We start from the raw sequence: 27,277 nt of genomic DNA, 5'->3' as shown, positions 1-27,277 counted from the left end.
GGGTACAGCCTACCAACCACTAGAAGAAACTGTAGGCAGGATACTGATAGGCCAATTTGCCTCTTGGGAATACAGCTCCTTGAAGTGGCAATGTTGGCATTTCTGAGCTAGTACACAGCTTACTGCTTCTACAGTGATTGGAGGGAGAAAACTGAACAAGTTTTTTTATGAAGAAAGAATATGTTCTTACATCAATTTTTCAAACCAACGAATAACTCATGAAAAACAAAACCAAACCCACTCTACGTTCCTGCTAACTGCTCAGACCAACAAGGGGCACGGAGAGACTCTGCAAGCTGCTGGGGTCAAGTATAGCTTTATACCACATGAAGATACTCTTTACAGCAAGCAGCTCTCCAACTTCTTCATCCAAAATGCTTGTGGGTTTTATAAAACTATAGTGGACTGTCTCTTAAAAGAGCGTAATGAAATCTTGCAAACACTTACCTAATCTGAATCATTTGATTTTAAGCCTGACAGTCAGCCGTATCTATTTAAAGAACATCTCTCACAGTAGAAAAAAAGCAGCAGAAAGCCATTGGCTTTGAACTGCAGAAGGTTCAGTGATGGTGGAGGGATGGAAATTTATACCTATTCAAGCTCAAGTGGAACCTCTTTGCTTCTTCCCGATTGCCTGCAGGTCTTTCTCCGTGCTTACAAAGCAGTCATTTCTGCAGCCCTTCCTGAAAGAAGGGCATCAGCTGATAAACAAATGTCTTCTGTGCAAACTTACGACCATGTAGACTTTTGTTCAAAATAGTGGAAAAGTATGTCACTTATCCCACAGAGCTACTAAGAGAGAGTAGGGTAGCCGTGTCCAGATTTTCATAAAGCAGTTAAGAGGCCAGTTGGCTCCTGAATAATCAGAAAAGCTATTAAACCCCATCCAATAAAGAGCTGTAATACAACATGACAACCAGGCAAAGGCAAATTACAACAAAAATAAATAAAAAAGCCAAACACAGCTCCAAATATCTAAAGCCAGCACTACGGCCTTTTCTGATTGAAAACAACTTAACCTGCAAGATGATCTAGAAGTTTCTGGAGGAAAGCACCTCTTCTTAGAGACTGCAAGTTATAAGAGCACAGTGTGGGATAATCGAGTAATAAAGGGCTTCTGTTCAAAGACAAACAATGAGAGAGATGAGGTCAGAACTAGAGATGCAAAGGCCATGTTGTTTACTTTGTGTGGGGCTTATTGCCAAAACACACTTCACTCCCCAGATAAAACTTTTACTTATATCAAAAATGTGGTATTAATAACCACTGACGTCGTGCATCATGGTACTTTCAGCAGATGCATTTGCTTGTGGAGGTTACAGGGAACGGAGGCAGATGAGCCCACAGCTTTGTGTCCTACTTCCAAAATCCTTCGGAAACAGCTGCCCCCTTTTCTGCAACACAGCCCAAAGGATCTGTTATCTCAATAACTTTTCTCTGAGAGTTGAAGAGGGAAGGAATATATGTAAAATTAAGAAAGTCTGCCCATCCTGAAGAAATTCAAACCATTTCAAAACAATCTGCACTCCCTTCAGATCTCCCCTTCACAGTTGCCCAGCTCTTTAAAACTGCTGTATAGATAATAAAAGCCTGCATCTTAACATACCTGGATTTCCGAAGCACTTATCCTGAAGTTTTGCATTACTTTCTACGTGAAATCTAAGTTTATTCTCCCAAGCCTGTATTTAAAAAACACCCTCCCTACCCCTAGGCTTGGTGCTGGACATTTCACAAGGAGGAAAGGTGGGGTGAATCCAGCTTTTCATCCCACTCCACAGAGGACTTGTGGAGTTCGGATAAACGGGGAAAACACAGCAGCTTCAAATGTTATGCAAGTGCTCAGAAGCAGTTAAACACCACCAATCAGTCCTGTGTAACACAGAAAATCACAACAAATAGGAACAGGGCAGCTGTCAACCATATGGTGAAATGGAAGGTTCTGGTTCAATTCTAGCAAACGCTCAGCCAGCCTCCTGCTGCCAGTTTTTCCCCTTTCCAAATCTTCACTTTAGCTCTCCAAAGGAGAGCTTCAAGATGAGTTCAGTACTTGATTCAATCTCCAGATATAAACAAACATTTTCACTACAAAAGTCTGTATTTTACAGCCATCAGCTACTGCAACAAGATTTCAAGGCCCTTCTTCTTCCTGTGCCATCTTACTTGTAAGAAAATAATCTCATCTCTCTTCCAATAATTCCACTGACCCAAGAAAAACAAAAGTTTTCTATTTTGTCTTAAAAATTCCAGCCCAACAATGACTGAAGAGTTCTTAGAAGCTTTCAGCAGCAGTCAGTATTTTTCAGCAACATAAGGCTTAATGACTGACAACTTTCAAAATCCCTGAAATCCTGCTGCCATTCTTTTCCTGACCTTGCAGATTTTGACTGCTGAACAGAAAAATTCTTCCTTTTCTATAACAGCTACTTGTTATAACTATGAGTTCTCCTGTCAATCTTCACACCCCTTTTCTTCCTTAGAACAGAAGTCAGCAGCAATCAACTCCCAAATCATATGCTGCTCACATTACAGCACCACAAACCCCTCTGTTTCATTAAACTCTATTTCATTATACCTTGATTTCGGTAATGTTTGAAACAACTGAATGTTTTAATACACACGTATTCACATAGAATAAAAGCCGCAGGTAAGCAAGAAAAGGATTTTGCAATAAAACAAGCAAATAGAAGAACTCCAGCACCATTAGTATTTCAATTCAAAGGAAAGACAACACAGACTAAGAAGCAGCAACACACTGAGAGTAGCAATAGACTTGGACCACACAGATGGACAGCCTTTGGGTGGAAAAATAGGTCTTTCCAGTGATGTGTTAAGAATCTCAAGAGTCAAATCCTGCAATGCACTATTCTCTCCAGGTAGTGCTCAAGGGAAAAGACAACATTCAGGGCAGAAACCAGTTTCCTCAACACAGGCACATAACAGACTTTCTGATACCACTGGCTCATGAAAACCTCCACAGGGGGTAGGCAGACACAATTCCCACCTTCCTCATGATGAACAGCTGGGGCCAGACAATATATTTGATAGTACCATAAAAGCATTTACTCCCTTCCTCTTTATTCTTAGCTCAGGATATTACTTGGTATTGAAATAACAGTTATAGCTTATTCTCAAACTATTAATTCCCTGTATTTTGTGATTTATCTATACTACCATTATCATGTATCAAGATGGCTTATAACATACACGTTCTTGCCAGACTAATAATTTACCAAGGTGCAAAACTAAAGCAATATAGGGAAACTCACGCAAACAAAGCATAGACAGAGAGAGTAAAGAACAAGCGAGCAGCAGTTTAAGGTGCCTATGCTGGGTCCCAGTATTAAATGCTTACATAATTTTTTCCTGCCTTGCTAAAACTGACAAGCAGGAGTGCTGCTGCACCCCAGAATGTTATATAGATTAATACTTCTATATAAAAATATAAAACCATGCACCCAGCATCCACGACATGCTGATTATTCGTCTTTTTTTTTTTAGCAGTCATCTGTGCTGTACAGCTATAAATAACACTTCAGCAGAATCACGAGTATGCACACACATGCACAAGCACTTAATAATCTCAACTTGGGTTTAAGATCATTACTATTTAGTTTTAGAGGAATAAGCACAACTAACAAGAACAGGGAAACTCATTTTTGCTTCATTTGGCTTTGTAAACAGAAGCCTTTTGCCACAAAACCCACTGAAGACTTCAGAACCTGAGTAGGAAAAACACCTGCACATACCACAAGAAAAAGTTTACTGAATCAAAACATCCCTATCCAACAGCAGTTAATAGCATTTGGGAAGAGTAAACCAAACAGGTTAGGAAAACCATACCACGATACCATACACCTCAACAACAACCTGGAACAGATGAGCAGGGGCAGTAAAACTCACAAGACTCATTTCTTGTTTTCTGTACAACTAGACCAGCAGAAGAAAACATCTGATCAATGCATTTAGGGAAATTACAGAGGAGAAGACTGTGCAAGCTGATGAGGGGTTTCGGGGGGGGGGGGGGGGGGGGGGGGGGGGTGGTCTCCTTTTTTACATAGGAAGTAAACAGACATGACCAAACCTCAAAATTATACATCCCAAACTAGCACATGGTGCTCCTCTTGTCTCCCAGTAGCAAATAAAGCGTTGGCAATGTGCTGCCGTGGCTTCCCTGTGGCTTCTGCACCCCAGCACCAGACCTGACTGACTGGGCCATTGCTGGCTGAGCTGACAGCCGCAGACATATTCTGCCTCTCCTCAGCTGCAGCCCCAACCCATCGTATGATCTCATAAAGTGGCCGTTCTGCACGGCCCTGTGTGTTTTAAAGAGGAAAATGACAACTGAATGCACAACAGTCCTGAACTCACAGCTAAACATCAGATACAGGCAAGGTCACGTAATGATTCCTGCAAACACAGACAAGGAGCCCTTGTATGACAGGATGTGCAGCCACCACCGTTACTTGAAATTTTACTTTCATTGAGAAGCCCCTTACAAACAGACAATTTACTCTGCTTAAATTCTTCTGGTATAAGACATTCTGAAAGAATGTACTAGAATAAGCATTTTGGAGAACAAAAAAAATCCCTAATATATTTTTAATCAAGCAGTTGTAAAAAAAAAATAAATATCTTCAAATCTAGTTCAACCTATTTCACTGTGAAATTTGGAGTAGATGGCTAAAATAGGAAAAAGGTACTTTCTTTGATTTTCATATACAGTATACTTGTCAGAAATAAATTTCAGAAATTTAAACATTACACATAGTATACGCAGATGGAAGTTTCACATGTGCAAAGCAGATTGCATCCTATAAACAAGTTTTCTGAAATACAGATCGTTCATTTTATGTTAGAACTAAAAGTAAGGTGAAGCCATAAGATTTGCATATGAACTTTCACAAAACTCTGGCCTCTTTGAATTTCAAGTCTGAATTCAAATTTCGAAGTTATGATTCAAATAGACTGTTTATGTAAGTCTTACCAGATGCCACCATAAGGAACTACTTCCATACTGATTTTAAAAACTTATACAACTCTTTCCTTATAGACTTTAATATCTTAAAATCTCAGGATCTGATGGGAAAAAAAGCTGCTGTTCATTGTGTGAAATGCAGAAACAATGATACAATTACCTTGTATCAAAACCAGGCTTATGGAGATGATGTTATTGTTTTCATTCAGAAAGGTTATTTCATCTTCACCAGAAAAGTACTGTGAAACCTACCAAATGCAAAAGGGATTATTTTGTGTCCTGCCGTGGCCTGGAGAGATCCACAAAGCATGAAAGAGACTGTTGTTAAGTACAAGCAGGCTCTGTCCTAATGGGTCACAGAAGCAGAAGCTGTGCAAATGCAGTATAATACAAGCTGAACAGACCAGTTGGGTGTTGGGGTAAGAAAGAGACGAATGATGTCAACAGCTTTGATTTATTTTTTCTCTGCCTGGCGATGAAATGACACTACTGAGTGGCACCAGAAGCTCCCTACAAAAACCACCGCAAGTGCTCCAGAGGTATATACCATGAAAGGATCCTTTCCATGTTATTTGTGGGTTGCTCACTGGCAGAAAAAGACCATGAAGAGGTAAGTTCACAATTCCTCTCTTTGCAACTGGAAGACACCTATTAAATACAAAATTAAAACAGATTCTGTGGGTGCCCAGGGAAGTTATAATACATTTAACCAACTGGTACATGTGGAAAGGAAAACACCCTTAATAAAACTTTTTGTTGCTGCTGTTATTATTTTAAAACAGAATGAAAAAGAGCAAGTTTGAGAGTATGTACACATGCCCCCATATGCAAAAACAAGGCCTGGCCTGACAGCACTGCAAAGAATCCAGCCAACAACAAATGTTAAAGCCACTGAGTTTAACACTGGAAGAGCAGCTAGAGAAAACAACAGCCTTGCTCAACTTCAAACAATAGGATTTCAGCCCGGACTGTAAATAAAAGGATGCTTACTTCAGAGATTTAGTTTAATTTCTTTTAGCACAGGTTCAACAGTTTCAATGCTGCTGAAAGCAAGCAGCTACTTCTGTTACTCTCCCAAATCTGATCCTGCACTGATGGCCAAAACCACTTGTGAAACTAAAGACAACATGCGTTTGGCAGTAACCACATTCCCTCACAAAGGTGACTCCCAGGAGTGCTGCAAGGGTAAACACAAAGGACTACACACCTTCAGGTTTACTCCAGACTGGAACACAAGAAATTTAGAAAGCACAGCATCCTAAACTGGTACGTTATACTCTACGTACTCGGTTCATCTTTTTTTCCTCCCCACCATAGACAGAACTAACCAGCCTAAATTGATGTGTCTCATCCCTTCAAGCAGAGTTCCTCAGGGAACGGGGCTGGAGCACAGAGAAGCTTTGGGGAAACGGTCTCCAGCAAGAGACGACAGTGGCTCTAGGGGTTCTTCCACTCCATTGCACACAACAGGGAAAGGGGATGAAACTGGGTCTCAGGATAATATCGTTTATGTAAGTGCTTGATTTCTGGCTTCTAATTATGTGTGTGAACCTGTAAGAGTGTGGTTGTGCCACGTAGCACCTCTGTAGCCCCATCCTGCCCTGTTTCCCTTGGAGAGGTACCATGGGTGTCCAAAGGAAAGGGCTCCAGGGACTGCAGGGTATGGCTGGCCTTAGACATGGCACAAAACTTCTGATAGACATTTTGGGGCCACTCAGTGACTGACAGGCTGGGAAGCAGAGACATAGAGGGCAACAGGAAAGTTGCACACAACCTTATTTTCTCTTCCTTAGTTCTTTGGAACTTTCTCTTAAAAAAAAGCACAACACCAAAACCAAAATCTGTAGTACTTATTTAAATAAGATTTGCCTTTTTTGATGTTAAAATTCTTTCAGTCTTTTGGAAGCTTACCACAGAAGGGTTAGACGCATCTGCCTCTCGGATCTGTGGAGGACTCCATATCCTGCCATGGCAACCCACAGTGTTTTCCCAAGGCTTGCTTCTTCCCACAGCCCCCAGTTCAGATTACACAGCCGCCCCCACACCAGCACCTCCTGGGGTTGGTCACTGCTCCAGGCGTGCGCCTCCGAGCATTGTAACTCTGTACAATATAACTTGTTTTCCCCAGAATTCCCCAGACAATACGGCAGCAACACAAAAGGCTGCTGAAGGGACTTTTACCTTTGACTGAGAGGGTCTGAGGAAGATTAACAATATGGTACAGAAACAGATAGAGATCCAGAACATCAGCAACGCAATAAAAGCACAAAAAGCAAACATTGTCCTCTTTAAAAGTCCTCTCCCTCAGAATAGCCAGCCTTCAAGGAACAATCACCTGACATCTGGGAAAATGTAAAATGTAAAACGTATCCTTATCAAGAAGGGTTACCACACCACGATGGTATTTTCAGTCACGTTGTTACACCACAATAAATGCTTTGTTGAGAAATCAATTACAAAATTTTCCTTCAATACTAGAAGAAAACATTCAGACGCACTGTTACTATTATTATTATCCATTGCTTAACTAGCATTACAACATGTAACACTTCCTTGTAACACACCTGTCAGGGAGACAGGAAAAAATAAGAATATTCTATCCAGATTAAGAGTCTAGGCATCCTTCCTCTGTGATTAAGAAAATAAAATAAATCATACACATGTGCGCGTGCATGCACACGTGTGCAACTAAGTAGCTAACCCGGAAAAATCTTACATTTCTGGTCAATCGGGACTAAAGTCACTCTATTTGAGGCTAAACTGCTCTGAGCTTGAGCCAAAATGTACAGTATTAGAGGTGTTTTCTTTGCTAGACTACAAGGAAATTTTTCTGGCTTTATAGCATTCTCATTTTTTCCCAGTCACCTCAAGTTCTCCAATTCCAACGTTCTCTGGTGACCCAGGTACTCACCAATTAGGATAGCAAGAGTAACACACATCCTCTTTCCAAATCAAGTACCTTAGAAACTTAGAGAAAACTAGTGGAAATACGTAAATATTAACACATCAGTTAAAAAGATTATTATGATGATCCAAAACATCAGAACCTGAAAAGATGCAACTGGAAAATGCATGAAATTACGTGGCTGTGACACACTGTTCTTTGGGAATAGCAATAGTCTTGCAGCTTAGATCCATGGCAACTCCCAGGAGAAACAGCAACTGATTAACATCACTTGTCTCTTGGTAGAATCGAAAACTGTGTTGTACTGCAAAACCTTCCTACAAACGGTTTGTTCCAGCTCTCCTCATTTTGCTTCTTGATTACTAGAAAAACTCTTTTTCTTGAATAAAAGTATACGAATATGTTTATATCTATTCAGAAGGGTAGTATAAGCATAATTTTCTCTAACACAATGCTTTGATTATATCCCACTATTCTGCCTTCCTGTGGTACGTCAGTCTCCCTGCATTCACTTCTAAGGGCCCTTGGGTCTAGCATAATATTGACTTTCCCATTTTTAAGTGCATTATTAAATCATGCCCCAAAAGTTGATGGTGCCAGCCTTCACCAGCCATTAGTTACATTATAAAGCAAGTGCTTCTGTTTTCTCTCCCTCAGAGAAGATGGAAACATACCAAAAACATCTACAAAACTATCTGGTTATCCTTCAAATCACTTCTTTCCTGCCAAGTACGGAGAAGCTCAGCAGCAAGGCAGCAGGTGTGCCAAAACCATTGTTCATCGTGACAGCCACCACAGTCTGCTTCCTTCGCTCCTCTGGCTGTTTGTCATGTCTCTTTGGCCTTGGATGGGGAACACTCTAACCTGGAATCAGCCTGTTTGGGTTTTTAAGACGCCTAAAACTCTGAAATTACTGACTGTAACCTATAGGTGTAACTACGTTACAAAGGAACATAAACCCCTGTATGCCCACCACAACGCTTCTCTGTTTGTTATAGAACAGCAAGAGGTTTCTTGAACTGCCAGTTTATAAGAAAAAAAAAAAAGAAAAAAAGAAAAAAGTTTAAGGTTTCTCTAATTCCCACCAAGTACAGCGTACTGGAAGAAGGACCCATCACCCAAAACAGGATGTCTGAGTGTGACCATTTTATATGGACAAATGAACCCAAAATCTCACGGCCACCAAAGTCGGAAGGAGGGCACTCCCCTCTCCTCCCCAGTGCTCTGCAGCAAGCAGTTAACACCTCTGCTCTTTGGCTCACAGGAGCAAATTCAGCTCACAAAATTAGGACTTTGGGGTGTATGGAAAGAGCAGAGGGGCTTGCCTTATTTCCTACTGGTTTAGCAAGCTGCAACAGCTCATCGAGAAATTATAGCCAGGGCAAGGAGAGCGGGACTTCTTCCAGGTGCAGATCAGCTGAGCCCTGCCTCAGCAGACTATGATCAATATTCTCAGGGAGCCAAAAACATACTGGGATTACAAACAAGTTATTCCTTAAAAAAAAAATTTGGAATGCATTTGAACAGGCAGAAAGCATTTATTATACTGAATGATGAGCAGTGGAAATGATACACAGATTATTCTTCCCCCCCTCTGGTGACAAACTCTAGAACCAGATTTATCATTTTGTGGAATTAAAACCTCTGCTTAGTATCACCATATGTATGAAAATAGTTTGTGGTTTTTTTCAAATCTACAAATTTAAACAAAGATGTACTTCATGTTAAGCTGAAGCAGTGAGAAGTACGGAACAGTAGTGGTAGACTTCCAAAATTCACAGAATAATTACCATTTATTTTGGAAACAAGACATTTTACAGAAGGCAGGGGATCAGGAAACCAGCCAAAGCAAGTTGACTTTCACAAATCAACACATTAAGATAATAAAAGAGCTCTACATGTGTTTTATACCTCATTTCATTATCAACTTTCTAACAAAGAATTCAACAAGTAGAGGGAAGCAAAACTGCATCTAAATTGTCAAAAAAGCAGTCCTGCAAGCTTCTGACTAGGTAATAGTTATATCATAAAGTAACAAGAATGGGAAATGAACTGCCAACATCCCTTCCAGCTGTGACAAGCCCTAATGTGAGAAGAGATTCTGACTGGCTTAATCTTCAGATTTATCATGGATACTATTAGTCAGAAGCAGCTATGACACCATGGACCAGAGGCAGCTTTCAACTTAGAAAGCACCTTTCACACAGGTAGCAGAACATAAATAAGATGTATATATACAAAACAGCAGTAGACAGCAGGACTAGAATATTGAAAAGCAAACTACTAATAAACAGAAGTGATACTCTTTCTTTGCATCTTGGAAACAAAGACAACTGAAAAGCAGCATTTTCTACCTTTCAGAACTTTATATAGGAGAGGATTCCTGTGACAACTTGGGATTCAATCAAAAAAAACAGTCATGTCACAGCAGTGGTGACGCTGAATTAAAACAACAGATTTAAAAGTCAGAAAGACCTACCTTCAGAAGCCACTTTGTATTGCATGAACTCCACACTGGTATTGCAGCAAAAGATGGAGATCAGAGCGGGCTGGGAAAACTCTCAGAGGACTCGCTGCTAGAGTAACTGCTCTGAGTAATACTTGCATGGAAAAATTATTTAAGGGAGGAGGAAAGAGCTAGAATAGCATGGGAGGGGACAACCTGCTGTTTCAAACAATAGGAAGCTGTTAAAACAAAAAACAAGGGCCTCTCTCAGCACAGGAAAGTCTCATTTGAAAAGCGTTGCCCCCGCTGCCACCTACCAGGCAGGCAGCTCTGACAACAGAGATAAGGCCAGAGCCCTGGCCCCGCTTACCGACAATTCCCTTTGGAAACAGGGCCAGGCCAGAGGGAGGAAGGTTTTCCAAACCCTTTTTATAAAAGAGACCAGACTGGGGGCAGAGGAGGGAGAGAGAGGGCTGCAAGGGATGACTTCATTTTACAGCAGCCGTCTGTCTGTGCAAGGCAGGGCTCCCCTCAGCACAACAAGTGAACTGCTGAGGTCCCTGCAAACCGTTTAGTTAAACACCAAGGATGCTTTCTCACAGGAGGGGTTGATAACCGGGAGTGACATGTAGCCATTTAACAGAAAAAATGCAAAGGACACAAAAGATGGCTTCAGTTTTGATCCCTCGGTTTAGAGCCCTGCGGTTGCAATGCAAATTTAAAAGCAGTTTTTCAAAGAACAATTATTGCAGGACAATTCCTGGAACCATCCCCTGCGGTTCAAAGCCAGTGATACTGATCAAGGAAAAAAGAAGCTTGTTCAGAAAAACAGCTTCCTACCCCCAAAACTTCCCACAAGCTCAGTTATTTAAGCTCAGAAGCAGCATTACTACATTATTACTCCCAGACTCTCTTACAGTACAGCTCCAGGACACTGGTGCCATCCACATTCAGCATCAATTTGTTCTTCTAATATGGTCACATTCATAACACAGACAGGGAGTCTTACTGTATATCCAAGACCAAAATAACTTTAAAGAAAACTTTGGTTATGTTACAAAAAACAACGCACACCATTGTCTTTTCGTTCTAGCACAAGGTACTACTAACAAACAGAATCAGATTGAAATATAATAACACTTTGGACCATACAAGTTATTGAAGATACTATCCCCACCGGGACCATTTACCTAATAGAAACAAACAATACAAAAGGGAAGCAGTAAGAATACAATTAAATTGGTTTGCCTTAAAAAACAATCCAGTCTTGCAGGATAGAATGGACTGAGCCAAGTTTTAACTACTTGTTTCCATAATCATAGAGTTTTGATGAGACAAAAAAAAGGAGTTAGAACAAGAAAGGAAAAAATATAGTAAAGGCACAATATTCTAAGCAGTGTTTTACCTCGTGATGCTTCTACATACATTTTTTTTCTTTTTAAGATTTAGATCTATGTGTCCAAATTTCAAATAAAATAATTTTGTAACGTGTACTAAGAATGGCATAACAGTGAACAAAAACCAGTACATTGTTCAGTAAGCATGCTGGGCTCAAAACCTGCTCCACAGCTGTGTGTGGTTAAAGCAGCATGTTAACTCTGTAGCACTTTCCTCAAACAGCTTGTTTCAAGGAAGCCAAACCACTTAAAAGCACGGTTTGCAACACCATTACAGACCTTTTCCAAGCAAAAGCAATGTGCCAATCCTTATTTTTATCATAGACAAAGAGTGACCCAGTCTTCCAGATGTCTTGCACCATTACTTGGATCTGCAGGTTTCCTTTCAAATATCCATACAAGTCTTACCAAGTTACCAAGTCCATTTGTTCAAGCAGCATTATGTCCAGGGCTCAATGACCTGAGGTTGGCAAGCACTCTGGCAGAGAAAACACTGATCTCTACGCTCCCTTCCTCCTCCTCATTCCAAAGGACTAAACATTCCCCTTTTCTCCTCAGACACAAAGGCCACATACACACTTCTGTAACTCCACTGATTTCCTTGCTGACGTGGTGTGGACCAGTACTCCCAAAATGGCAGGAGCACCTAAATCAGTAATGCCAAGTTTTGTAGTGACGATGTTTACAAATTCCTATTTGCTTCAACCTCAGTTTCCATCATTTCAGAACTCTTTCTCAGCTTTTTTCTAACATACTTCAGGTGACCACACATACTTGAGAAGTATGAATCAAGTTGTGGATGTTTTCAAATACCTCTTTTGACACTATTTTACACAGTCTCTCAGCACGCAGGTAGTGGAGACTAACAGCTACCTGTCTAAACAATATCCAGTTCTTCAATACTTCAGTGCATGAAGATCGCATGAAAATTATTTCTAGAAGCCCTCTGTAAAGCAAGATCAGTTCTGCTTCCACCACATCTAAAATTAAAACTTTTTAAAACCATACAGCAGCAAAGAACAGGTAAGTGTTTTACTACTAAAACAAATCCCTCTGCATCAGACAGAAAATCAGATTTCGCTCCCCACTGCTGATGGTCAAACTGTTGGGACCGCAAGCAGGGCTCCATGCCCAAACACAGGCAAGGGGACGCGTTCCCAGACAAAGCACAACAGCATGGGTGCACTTACAAAAGCGAGCTTTGCCAAACACACCACCTAAGCACCTGACTCGCCACCACCAAACTGAGAAAGAATTCAGAGCAATTACCACATTTCTGCAAAGAACAGGAAGAAAGAAGGAAAAAAAAATTAGTATTTCCACTCTTCTAACATTTCACCTAAATTAGGACAGCACAGCAAGCCTCAAACAGCTCTGGTCAAGTACTGCAGCCCCTAGGGCTACTAGGACCTGATAGCAATGCTAGCAATTATATACATACAGCCATCCACAGAGCTGCCTCAGACTGAAATGAGGCAGGAAAACCAGGCAAGATAAAGCAATAGAAACAAGACTGGAATATCTCTCTCTCTCCCTTCCTTGCTTTTCAGCTTTGGTTCAGAGATCAGCAATCTGAGAAGCAAATGCATTTCCAGACAACCCTATCTATTAGAAGCATGTATGCCTACAGCATACGTTCACGGTTGGCAAGATAAAGAGAGATTGTCTAAGAAAATGACAAAAGCATAAGTTAAAAAAAATCTGAAGAAACAAAGTAGAGATGACAGAGAGCTGTAATAACCATTCTTTCAATACTGAAAACAGTTCTTTTCCCAATGCCTGCAGAGTTATATGATTTCAGCTTCCTTTTCTGTTGCAGATCATGTAGCTTCCTATCCAGCAAAGGCTATGCTAGCCTTTCCCTTCACCTTCAAATAATTTTCCACCACAGCACTCCTACTCATAGAGCTGTAAATGTCAGCACATTTAGTACAGTTTAAATACCATATTGTCTACATGGAGAAGTTTGTCAGGAATAAGTGCTACATGGTCTTAACTGGCTTCAACAAAGCAGCTGGTTGCAGAAGTTCCTGCCCACCTTTCACAGGTCACTCGTTCCTGCTCTCATCTGATGCTCTCTTCTGTAGATGGCAGCCTGTGTAGGGCCACGTTACAAACTGCATCATGAAAACAATCTGTGTTAAAAATAACCAGAAAATAAAAGTATGAAGGGGGCTATTTTTATAATTTCAGTTATTCAGAATACAGAGCAGTCCTGTACTAAGCAGTTTTAACTGGCACAACACAGACCAGCAAACTACATGGGTTATGGGATTTTCTTCTATGAGCTTTGCCACCAAAGCTAAAATACCGTGTAGACGCACTAATTCTTTGCACAGGTAATTACAGTGTGTTTTATGATACAGCTATGCCAACCTGACAGCTGCCACCAGGGTGGATCCATTCCCCATCACACGCCCCTTCTGCTCCCCTTAAGCTAACACTGGGCAGCCTGCAAAACAAGCTAGTATAGGGTGGTAAGTCAGCAAAGAACAACTCTACCAATGGAAACAAAAACGATACAGTTTTTTCATCAGCGCGCTCACTCAGGATTCAGAAAAGCAGGCCTGGTGAGCAATGCCTCTTGACAGTGGCCTGAAGTTAGATTCTCTTATCCAGATAACAAAGCTGTCCCTCCATCTGCAGTCAGATGGCTGTGTGGCAATCAGTAACACGGACTAAAGGTGTGGTTTCATTTAACTGTGGGAAACGCCAGACCGTGTCAGTCTGTTTACTTTCCACGGCCTCGCGCTCTGGCTGCTTCTGAGTATTGCGTTGAGCTGGGAGCTGGTTGCATGAGCCACTTCAACCGAGAGCAGCCACGCCACATGCCAAGAGCAGGAGCACCCAGCCGAGCCCCACCAACCCACCCAGCCCTCTCCTGGAGCAGCCACAGCGAAACTGCACTAGGTTAACATCATGCTGCACTCCAGGAAAGATCAGTTAAAAAAAGTGCTGCAACACAAACCCCCTGGTTAATCATTCCTAGCCTCTTTGTTTTAAGTAAGTGCATTCTTCTAGGACAGTGCTTTTTAGTTTGCAGTATGCATCCCCCGGACTTTTATGAAGTCTGAAAGCAGATGTTTGCCCTCTTCATTGAAAACCTTTGAGGTCAAAAAAGTTAAAAGTGAAGTGGATACAAAGCAGTGACCATCAACAATTTATTTTTTTTGGGGGGTGGGGAAGGTGGAGAGGGCGGGTTGAGGAAGATAAGCTCATGTTCCCACATCAGCAGTGCATTTTTCAAGAGGAGGGAAAAAAGCCAACAAAAATCTAACAACAGTCTAACAAACTTTAGGGCTATGTGTTCAAACGTATTAGGCAAACACATATGCTCTACTCAGCTGACCTTCTCCACATGGCAAGACAACTGTTTAAATACTGTCTTGGGGTGGGGATAGCACAGCAAAATTTTGATTTTACTTTATTGACACAGCCTGCTTTGGCAGGGTGGACACAGCCTTAAAGCCAAATAGACCCATATAATGAAAACTGATAAAAATCAATACTGTTTTGTCCCTTAGCATCTCAGCTATTCTTTTATTAAAATCAGGTTACCTAGAGCTATTCAAGTAGACTGTAAATTACAAGATAAGCAAAGAGCTTTTTTTGCCATTCTTCAATATTTCTAAAGAATAACCAAACATATTGGTTATCAACAAAGAATCAGACATACTTTTTAAGACTATTCAGAGACTGGCTAATGTGAGACCAGAGTCTTTATGCCCTCTGCTTTCTTTCAGCCACCCAACTGCTCATTCTCATCCTTGCACAGCTCTTTCCAATACGGCAACACACACATTGTAGAGGCCACAGAGACAACCTGGTCAGGGTAAACAGCGGCAAGGGTAGTTTGAAGCCAGATCTGTTCCTCAGTGCTCCCTACATAGCCCCACATGTATTTATTGTGCAGGGTGGCTCGGGGTGGCAGTTCAAGTTAAGTTATTTGAGAAACCATGGGCTGTAGTCTAAACCAAAATCTAAACTAGCTTTAAAAATAATCTTAGGAGCAGTGAACTGGAAAGGATTCCTTAGTATATGAAGTCCAGATCTCTGCTATCAAGAGCACTATTGCCACAATTCCATTTCCAAACCTTACGGTTTGACAAATGAATCTGGCCCATTTACAACTTTAAGAGTAAAAACAGCTTGTATATACAAACAGTTTGTATACACACTCAATATTTTCCACTTAACTGAAAAAAAGCTATCTTGTTTCTTATGCGTATGGACTACAAGGAAGACCACTCCCCATTGAAACCAGTCTTCCTCTTGGCAGAAGACTCAAAATAAAAAAAGAAATACCAGGAGAAAAAGAAAGCATTAGTAACCCGAACACATCATTATGAACATATCCTGCCAGCAGTTTGACTTCTTACATCTAGGAACTCTAACCCAGTGCTTGAAACTAGTTTCACCTGTAGCACTGGGAGGTCTGGGAGTCTACAAAAGAGCCAGGGTTTAAAGGTTACCAAACATGCAGGAACCAAAACACCACTCTTTACCAAAGCGGTACCTCCACAAATACCACAAATTACTGCATTTCTTGTTCCTACTAGACTCCTAAAACCAATGCAAAACCAAGAAAAGCAATTCCATTGCATACTTATTCCCAGTGATGGCAAAACACAGTGCACTGCATTTAATCTATCCTGCTTTTTGTGACTTCCACCTCAGTGTGTGGACCAGAGCCAAAAGAACGTTTTATAAATATCCTATCAAAAAGAGATGGTAAAAGGTCTTCTTGACTACAAGTAACACACCAGGCTATAGATGCCTGTTAATCAAACAAAGCACTAAATTAAATTTCTTGGTCAAAGCACAAGCACATTCTTTGAAAGAATGTAATGCCATAACATGTCCAAAGCCACAGACAAGTTTCACGTTATCTGTGCAGGTAGAGCAGACAGGCACACACAGTTTTATACCCTAAAAGGCACGGCACAAGATTTGTTTCCCTGGTGGAAAAGGAATTTCCTGTGGTTTAAATATGACCCTTGGACATTCAGGAATTAATTTACAGTTTGACTAAACTGGGAATCAGAAAATAACTTTTCCTATGCTAAGCACGCACATGGCATTGGGCCAGTGTAACCGGAGTGATAAACCCATATCCACTTTTCCCACTGTCATTAAGAATTTACACAATTTTGTGACCCTAAATTATGGCACCCAACCTGTAAACCTTGATAGGTCAGGATCTTAGCAACACTGTGGTCCTTAACAAAAGGCTTGCAAGAAAGTCTTGAGAAGTAAGATTATACAAGATTGCTTCATCTGCCTGCATCAAACAAAACCAATGCTTTTCAGGCTCTTATCTGACATTAAAAAAATGAGATGACAGGTTGGAGGTGGAAGATTCACTTTGGAAACTAACTTACATGAGTGTGAAACCAAAATAAAAGTAAGCTCACAAAAAGTTCTCCCTATCTATATTCTTTTGCCCCCTTTGTTATTCTAGTTCTTCAGCTTTATTAGTTTACTTTTGTATCACTTAATTTAACAAGACCACAAAGACACAGTTATAGACAAAGTCATGAGGCTCATAAAATTTTATCTTACACCACTTTAAATTTCCTACGCTAATTATTTTCCGTTGTGTCTTCTTTTTATTATTTGTCCTATGACTGAACCTTGGCAGACTGACATGTAGTCAGGATGTGTAGCATAGAACTCCCAGGAGCATTTAAATCCATACCATGATATTGAAGGGCTGAAAGCAAAAGTCTGATAGGGGTGATTTCAGGAATCATCCCAATCACGGGGCGGGGGGGATGAGGGGGATATAAATATTTTAAAACTATTATGAATTGCAAATTAAAATAAGTAAATCCTCTATGAAAATCTGCCATTAGAAGAAGGGGGAAGTAACAGCATTTCTTAAGTTATCTTTCTTTCCACCTTGAAATGTTTTCAAGTAATTTCATTAAGAAACAGTGGCTGTTCTAAAACTGCATGCACCTACAAAAGCTGTTGCAGATGCTTAAAATCCAGTGCCTTTTTCAACAGTGTATACAGTCACACATACAAGGGTGAGGGTTACTGGTTGTGTCACAGCCAGTGAAATGAAATTGGCTTAAGGTACTAAAATATCAACAAGGAGAGTAAGAGATAGCTGATGACTTCCAGAAGAAATAATGACCTACTCCACAAAAACCTATGGAAAGTCACATCTGTCACAGTAATAGGTGCTGTAATGAAAAAATATACTTAGCAATTAAAGAGATTTTCAGGTAGAAAAGTAATTGACCAGATTTCACCCTGTAGCCTAATCCTACTATGTCCCCTATTACTTACTTGTTCACCTTAGCCTGGCGCCCTACAGCTGCATCACCCCTCTGGACTACAAATCTGTTTCTAACAGAACACTGGTACTCTCTGACTAAGTATGTGAAAAAATAGTACCAATTAAATACTACAGTAATGTGACATTCACTCAGAGGTTCCTCTCCCCCATGTGTAAGGCACACACAAAGCACATGTATACATTAACATACCTAAATACAAGGACTCCAGTGGTCTTAAAGCATGGCAGATTAACATACTTGACCCCTCAAAAAAAGCCCACTGTTAATATAAGTCAACTGGGACAATGCATATTCCAGGAAAAAGGCTGTTGTTGCCCATCTATCCATGCAGGATGCCCACCATGAAGAGCAATACAGAATACCAAGTAGTGTAGAACATCAGCAGCTAAATTTAGAGAGTAAAAACATCATCCGTCGCATACTGATTAGATGGAAACACTATCAAGGCAACAGATGAAAGAAACCTGCAGAAAGATGGATTCATAGGTGTACATTCAAAACTAAAAATAGCATGTATCATAACAAATACATATGGCCATACATAAGAGTATTTTTCTTTATTTTAATGAGGAGTTACTACAGAATTCTGCTCTGTAGATTTAGAGACTAAATCTGCTTTGGAATCTAATGCAGAAATTAGATGTGGTAGAGATGGGCCTTTCCAATTCAAGACTTCAAAGGGAAGTCTCAGCCCGCATTCTTAACATAAGAATACCAGAGAGACCTTCCTGTAGTTAAGAGTCAAGCCTGATAAAGTCTTGCTTTACTTTGTCACCTCCTTCTGCTACCCAGAAAATGACAGATACCCTCCTGCCAGCTTTATCTTTGTGTGATAATTCCCTTGAGCAGAGAAATTTTTTCCATTATTTATTTCTGCCAATTTTAACTTATCTGATGAAAAGTGAACACATTAGGGCAGAAATTAGAACTGCAAATATACAAGTCTATTTATCATGGAGATTAAATGAATGTTCAAAGAAAGGTTTCAGTGTCTCCTCTACCTTTATTTAACAACAAAAACAAAAAAAAAACCAAACCCCAAAACCAACCAAAAAAACCCCAAGACCCACAACCAAAGCCATAATCAATACTTTGCCTTTCCTCATCAGAACTAGCAAATGCAATTCCCGGGCACGTGAAGATTTAAGTGGTGTAAATTCCATATGGGCTTGCACATTCCCCCCTAACTGGCAAAGGGCACAGTCATTACTCTTCTCCATACAGATGGGCTATAATCTTCTCATTGGCAAGGCAGGGAGAGCAGCTGCAATACACCTTACATCCCTCCTGTGCTCCAAACTCTGCTGTTTTGAACTGCCTTGATTTACCCAACTATCATGAGTTAAATTTAACATAGCACCTTCTACCAAGGACAGCAGGCACACAGCACAATTCATCACCATGACAAATAGACTACTGTACTACCTGGTATTCACCTACCATTTCAGCAACAGTTTCAACAAGTAAATGCAAATGAAGCTTAGAACATTATGTATGCCTGTACAAAAAAAGCTAAAAATTACGTTTGCAAAGAATTAAACACCCTGCACGTTTTCCCAGCGTAGTCTGCTGAAGGAGAAAACGTTTCATTTGCATAGACAGCAGCCGGCGCAACACAGAATAAACCAACACCTGCTGCAACGGAACCGCACCGAGCAGCCTCCCCCCCGCCCTCCCGCTACCACCATCCGGCTGCGCTGAACACGCCTCAGCCCACCCGCCGCCCCCCGTCCCGTCCCGTCCCGCTCGCTCCCGCCGCCGCGCTCCGCACCGCCACCTCCCGCGGCCGCGGGGCCCCGCCACACTCACCCAGGGAGCGCCGGGCCCGCCGAGGGGGGCCGGCGGGGGAAGCAGCGCCGCCGCCCCGCACACACGTGCGCAGCCGCCGCTGCCCCGTCCCGCGGCGCGCAGCGCGGGAGCGGTAGCTGGAGCCAGGGCCCCGCCTCCGGCACTATGACGTCACCGCTCCGGCCGCGCACCTGATCCCCGGGCAGGTCGGGCCTTAAAGAGGCAGCGGCGGGGCCACCGCCGCCACGGAGAAGGTCGCCAGGCAGGAGCGGGCGTAACGAAGGTGGCCGCGCTCAGGCAACCCCTCGAGCCCAGGCTGGAAGCGGAGGGCCGGGAGCGCTGCCCGAGGCCTTTCAGCGCCTCCCCTCCACCTGCCGGGAGCGCGGGGACACCCTCCCTCTGCCCTCCTCCCCGGGAATGGTCATCGCGGGGCTGCTGCCACAACGGGATGTCCCTCTTCACGCATCCAAACGGCAGCAGTTTTAAGCACCTGAAGGCCACAGCTTTCCACCGTCACACAAAAAATGCAGTGCCAGTTGGCTCATCAGCGAAGGGAGGCTTGCCCGTTCTCAGCGGCACATACAGAAACAGATACACAACAACAACTTTACTGTCAGATATTGTATTTCTGCCACAAGATACCAACCAACTTAAGACAGCACAAAACTGATGCTGTTGAGTTTGTACCATCAACACCTGGCAAATGAGACCCACTCAAAATGCAATTGGGACAAATCAAACCGTTACCACTATCCTCTTCCCTAATCAAAACCAGTTGTCCCCTTACCCTGCTCAGTGACCCTCTCCGCTAAGAAAATGCGCTGGAGGACAAGAGACCTTTAAATCAGTATCACTTCCACTCAGCTGGGCAAATAGCATTAAATGTGGAAGAGAGAATAATTAAACGGCAGCTACAAACACTAGAATTTCCTATTCAAGAAGCAAATTTGAAAAGAAAAAGGGTGATTCCTCTACTGTGTCATCCTTCTTATTTATATCTAATCCATACAGAAAACATTGTATTGCAAATACCCAGCCATGAAAATGCATCAGCCTCACTTAAAACTCAAGGACGTTGCTGGGAATCCTCAACCTGCAGCCATGCAGCCACACAGCCACTTTTTTCTTTCTTTCACTACTGTTAGCATGAAGTCATCAGTCTTAATTACCACATCCTCCAACTTTCAGGGCAACTTCATGCAAATCAATTAATCTCTGCTCCAATTCCTCATCTGTAAAACATCGACAAATGATACTTCCCCAATTCTCATCTATGCTTTCAGTGACAGTTCTTACTTTTAGCTATCAAAGATGAAATCATCATAGAGGAAAGTGTCACTCACTGTCCAAACTAATATCATAAAGGTTTTACTTAACCTTCAGTAGATATTTCCAAACAATTATTTGATTCTGCAAAAGTCCCCCGTTTTTATTTGTTTCTATCCATGGGTTCCACCACCAATTATACCAGCACTCATTAAAAACAGTGGTGGCCTTTGCAACTGCACCATTCCGAGCAGAAGATGAGACACAGCATTCTGGTTTGAACACAGGAACAGGGTGAGTTATGCTTTAACACAATATATTACAGCCTCATACACAAAATTTTGCTTCTTGCTTTGGTAATAATGAAGATACTGTAAGAGATACAGTTATTAAAATACCTGAATTACAGTCAACTCTCCTTTTCCCCTATACAGATTATTCTTTCATTTTTTTCCTGACATTTTTAGCCATTCATATGTCTAAAAGCACATTCTTCATGTTTAGACCCTTTTTTTTTTTTCCTCCTTGTTTTCTGAGTATTTGTAAGATCTGTGTTTCTGCTTTACTGAGGTTAGCTACCTCAGATTACTATAACAAATAATCAGGACTATCTTTCAGAAAATGGTGAGTGTCATGTGGCATGCTTTCTAAAATAGTTTCACATTCATGCTAATCTCAAACTGCACATGGACAGAAGTTATATGACATTATTTTATGTAAGTGCTTTAAAAAAAACCCTTTCAGAGTAATCTGAATTAAACTGACGTTGATGGTAAGCACCAATGCTGAACATTTTTAGAACTAGGGGATCTCATCCTCTCAGGTCTCTAGGCTATTACTCAAACACTAAAACATAAAGTTTCGTGCTTTTTCATCTTTTATTCTAAGCTGAGAAATAGTGTGAAACAATCAAAACAGTTATATCTACACTATAATTAAAAAAACCCACTTATTGTCAAAAGCCAGGTTGTCAGTTCATTAGTGGTAGTTTCCACTCAGCATTTCATTTGCTAAAATTTGCAAACAAGCAGCGGGATTTCATTTTGAAGTATATTTAGAACAGATTATCTTAATTATTTATAGTATTAAATGTGGAACTGAAATACACTTTTCCCTCAATAAAAATAATTTTAATAATTTTTAAATGTCACATTAAAAAAAAAATAATCCCTCGGTTGATTGTAACCCATCCTGTTTGGTACTCTTCTGATCACTGAGCTCCCACCCTTACAGAGACAGCCATCCAACTTCAGTTGGAGCCTGGAAGTCGGCTCTTCACAGCTGACAGATCGACTATTGTCTGTAGCATGTTTGCAGCGCTACTGCTTACCCGGACTATTGTGTTGCCTTCCTGTTGCCTTCCCCTTGAACCAACTACTACATTAAAACTACATATTTACATATAGTACCATTCAACATGTTGAATATTCAAGACAATTAAAATTACAGCTCTGTTCTGTTTTGCACCGGGAAAGCACAATAAAATAACTTCTAAACCTTATTTTATGTAAAGAGCACTGGATTTTTTTTTTCCCCAAACCTCAGTAGCCTAAACAAATTCAGTGCCCTTTTAGCACCCTAAATAAATTCAGTGTCATTTAAGAGCACTTAGCTACTAAGTTTCTAACATAGGACAAACTTCATTTACTTCTATTGCAAGGAGACAGTTCAAACTCCACTTTACAGTGAAAGTGGGTGTATGTGTCTCATAGTCCATGTGTAGGCACATAAAAGGTCTTGCATCGAAATACTGCTGAAGGGTAAGAGAATAGTACAGTTTAGCATGGTGGTCTGTGCTCACGAAAGCAGAAAGGACTAGAGAATTAGCAGTATCTAAAAAATTTACACAGGACTGACTGACTTGTTAGCCTTCATTTTTCACATCAGTCACCTATAATATTTTCAAACAAAAATGATCTTACAATGAAGATGAGCCACATCCCATTTTGTAAGTGTATCAGCACTCAGTGCTGTGTTAAGAATAGACCTTCCTCCACTTCCTTCAGAACCGAAACCTACTATTCAAGCTTTAGACTTTTTGAGACATCTCTAAGTTGCAAGTTTGGATTTTAATTCTGCTAACAGAGTCTGCGTAGCACCACACTTTAACTTACACTTATAAATCAAGCTTCTATTTTGTATCCTTATGTAATTCAACAAATACTAGGTACTTTAAAAGGACATCCAACAACCTAATCCAGCATTCCATGGTGATAGCCATCCTTCTTTACAGAATAAAGCAAAGCAAAAGTAAATTTGTTGGTCAAGAGTAAGTTAATTATTATCTTCATTAAGTCAAGCACAGAAAGTGCAACCATAAGCAATAAGACAGCTGGTCTGTGCCTCCTCAGTAGATTTTCAAGTGCAGCGAAGCAAGGTAGAAGTCTAGTTCCATGAAAAACTAAGTTATTTAAGGCGTCCATATTCCATCTCTTTAAGACAAAATAAAGCAATGAGTTTTCCGATCTACCTATGGCTTTCAAAAATAATAGGTAAGATAAAACATGAAATTATCCATTGACCAACAGCCCTCTGGCATGAGCTCAGCACTCAGCTCGGCAGCATCGCAGCACTCCCAAACCCCAGGCATTCTCAATACATCATCTGAACTGCACCAAATGCTGGTTTTGCCTCGTACACCCAGAAGCATCAATACCGCTTAGAGCTGGTTGATGAGGTTGCAACATCTTGCAGCTTCTATACTATGGTATGTCTTTTATTATACATTCCTCCTACATACTAGTCTCATCCTTCCAATTCCAGTGGCACATGCTACTGGCATTCTTTCAGAGACTTAGCATTTTTGGCATATTTTTCAAAAATTATTTTATCACCGAGTATTCATTGGCAATAAACTGTGTTACTTTGCATTCCACTACAGTCCTCCTATTTATTCCAAATATCTATATCAAACTGCTGGAGTCATACAGCTAGGTCTAAAATTTTCAATTTAAAAGCAAGCATTTCTGGCTCCAGTGGTTAAAAAGAATACCAGTGAAATAAGACCAGAGCCTGAACAAGCACAAACCATGTTCTCCCACATGTATTTGTTTGAAAATTTGAAAGCTAATTATCAACATTTAAATAATCAATGTCAGCAATAACCTCCCTTGCAGATAATATGAAAATGACCATCCAGCTAGGAAAGCAAGGTATGTGATGAAGGAAAAGCATTAGAATTTACAGAATTTAGCCCAAATTCATTGTAGGATGGAGAAGCAAAATAGCAGGATAAGAGCAACCAGTAATCTAGCTGAAGAGAAGGGAGTTCAAATCATCCCCTCATATCCAAACCAATAACAAGCACATATTTCAAATCACCCTGATCCTTTCTGTGATATGCAAAAAAACTCCATCATTTAAAAGCTCCAGAATGTTTCCCTGCAGGATGTTGGACCCCTAAATTTTCCACATCAGACATGTGCCCTGCATTTAAAAGCTGCTCACCACCTACTGTCCAGCTGTCAGAACTTCCAGGTTCTCTCACATAAACATCTCAAAATGGCAAAGAAGTAATAAATAAGTAATTTAATAAAAAAAAAAAAAGGAGAAAAAGGCAGCACAAAATGTAAATTGGAAGCAGCTCACAGTAAATTATTAGAAAGAAGGAATACTGAAATGATGGAATTTCCTTCACATTTACTTAAACAAAAAGCCCCATTAACAAGTGCTTGAAGCTGTGACAAATTCCACTCTTAGGCACAGAATTCAGGTTTGGCTGGCTACACGGTACACAGGCTGTTGGCTTTGACTCATGCAATCACTTATTTCTCTTTGAGAAAATAGAAACTAAAACTGCTAAGCAAGGTAATTTCCAACTGCAATGATTAAAGACTTGTGTTCTAGGGTATAACAATGCAAATAAAGACTCAAAGTATGCTAATAACACATGTTACAGCCTCAGGTAACTGAGGCTGCACTCATTTCACAGTGGAGAAATACACAATGGAAATTGGGAAAGATTTTATAAACAAAACAATTACCTACAGTACATTCCTTGTTTTTTTATGATAATAATATGTTGAGTCCCCAAAGTGCCAGACTGACGACCGAAGCCATTATGAAAATGAAACAGAAATGGAAGTTGACTATTGACAGGCTTGTCAAGGGCATAAAGTAAGAAAAGCGAGCTGAAAATCTTGCATGATATACCTAGTACTTACGTAGTGAGGTACCAACAAAAACAAGATGAAGGCTATCGAGTTAGAGGACATTAGAAGTGGAAGGCCTGGCAATATGGAGACTGTCTGCATCATCATTTTGTCTAGTGGATACTGTCTCAGTGTAAACTGTCTCCATGTATAAACTGATTATTTTTTAATCAGTATCATTCCAAAAAGTCTATACATACTGTTCATCAGCCTTAAAGTAATGTTGTTATTCAAAATACAGCTAGAAAAAGAAAATGCCCTACGAGAAACAACAGTCAATTATCTCAGGAACTGGTCCTTTGCTCCTGGCCCAAGACTTAATCTGCATTGTTTTGCAACAACTTAAAATCGCTTGTCTTGCCCTACCGGTCATGGTTGAGCCTCACACTTGACAGCTTCCTACCTTCTTCAAATAGCCTACTACATACACGCTCGAAATTATGCTTTCCAGTTCTATTTTGGGGTCTTGCACACTGCCCCTCTCCCCAGTTCAAATTATTTCAGTCTTTCCCATCAGGCCCCATTTTTGAGATCTCAAATTACTGGATTACTCTTCTCCAGGCCTCTGTTCAGCTGATCTGTATTTTCTTGGGTCATATGCCCTAATCAGATGCAACACTTCAACTGAGGACTTACCCATAGATAAAAAAAAAAGATTATTCTATATGTTTTACAGCTTATACTCATTTTTATCCCTCTTGATATAATGTTTGCCCTTTTACAACGTCAGTAATTCTGGAGAATTGTCCCCTAATTACTTGTTCCCTAGCCTGTATTTTTGTATTTCATGATTTCTGTTAAGTGTAGATCTTCAGTCTGTCCCTATTTATCTCCTAAGATTTTCTCAATTTCCTCAAAATAATTTTGTGCTCTTAAACTTGTGTCCTATGTATATACATTCCCTCCAACTTCTGGGGGCATTTTTAGTGAATCAATTTTGTAAGCACACTCTCTACTCTATCATCAAGGTCATTAACGAAAAGATTGAAGCAAAGCAGAATGAGTACAGACCCAACAGACCGTGGTGGATCCACATTCAATACAACCATTTCATTTTGACAGACAATCGTTAATAACCACCCACTAGGCACAGTCATCCAGTGAGTCTTGCTCCTACTCTACAATAGTTTCTTTCAGGCCATGTTTCTTCACTTGTTTGTAAGATTATCACATGAAACAGTGCCAAAGAACTCACTAACATGAAAATATTAAGATTCACACTTTTCTTGTCAATTCACAGGCCTTATTGTCATGTCACAGAAAAAAATTAAACTGGCATGACTATTTACTCTTCCTACATTCATGGTGTCTGTGACTCATGTTCTTCTTGTCTCCCAGAGACTTTTATAGTTTGTGCAAGAATTTGTTCAAAATGTGGAAGATTGAGAGGAATGGTCTATAATTTCCTGTCTCCTTTTCCCCCATCTCTCCTTTTCATTTTCAGGTCTTCCAGCATCTCAAATAGCATCTAGTGGTACTGAGATAGCTTTGGTCACTTTTTTTTTTTTTTCTTTTCTTTAACATGCCAAAGGATGAATTTCATCAGGTCTGGCCAATAAATAACCTACCCAAGTACTAAGTAATATGCAGAATGCTTGCTTCAGATTTGCCACCCATCTTACACATTCTCTGTGCTTTTTATCTCCTTCTTGTGCTAACTGCTGCTCACTTATACTGCTCTTCTGCTAATGTTTTGAGGATATTTTCATAGCACTTAGTTCAAGTACATCTTACAAAATTGTGCTATCAAAAACCCCACATTAGAGAGCTATGGATATACTGGGGTGAAGGCTGCTCAGCAGGCAGCAGTGCTCCAAGACAAGACAAGACCCCGAGAGAAGGAAGGGGTACCTCTAAACGGAGTGGCCGTTTCTACTTCAACAGCAATACAGAGGAGATCTGCAATAAGACAGTAATATGAACAGAACCGGAGCTCTGCAACCCAGACTTGCCATCGCACCAGCTAGGGAAGACCAATTAGCAGATCGTTTGCAGCATGTTATCATCGCTTCTGTATCAGTTATGAAACCTGTCTCTGTAC

At 40.7% G+C, this 27,277-nt stretch overlaps 1 protein-coding gene across 4 annotated transcripts in view; it reads right to left on the bottom strand.

Annotated features, from left to right (window-relative positions):
- Nucleotides 1–27,277, bottom strand: part of USP54 (ubiquitin specific peptidase 54) — a 103,356-nt gene that overhangs the window by 58,839 nt on the left and 17,240 nt on the right. Inside the window, exon 1 of one of the 4 annotated variants that reach the window (XM_054205971.1) lies at nt 19,841–19,923. The exons of 1 other annotated variant lie outside the window; for it this stretch is intronic. The gene's annotated coding sequence lies outside the window, so the exon portion shown is untranslated. Of the gene's footprint in view, nt 1–10,359; nt 10,583–19,840; nt 19,924–27,277 lie in introns of those variants that run through there. 2 more of the 4 variants (XM_054205972.1, XM_054205969.1) reach the window with 2 other exon arrangements.

This window comes from Rissa tridactyla, chromosome 6 (assembly GCF_028500815.1).
Source record: "Rissa tridactyla isolate bRisTri1 chromosome 6, bRisTri1.patW.cur.20221130, whole genome shotgun sequence".
NCBI classification, from domain to species: domain Eukaryota; kingdom Metazoa; phylum Chordata; class Aves; order Charadriiformes; family Laridae; genus Rissa; species Rissa tridactyla.
This window is presented reverse-complemented; position numbering and strand designations above follow the sequence as displayed.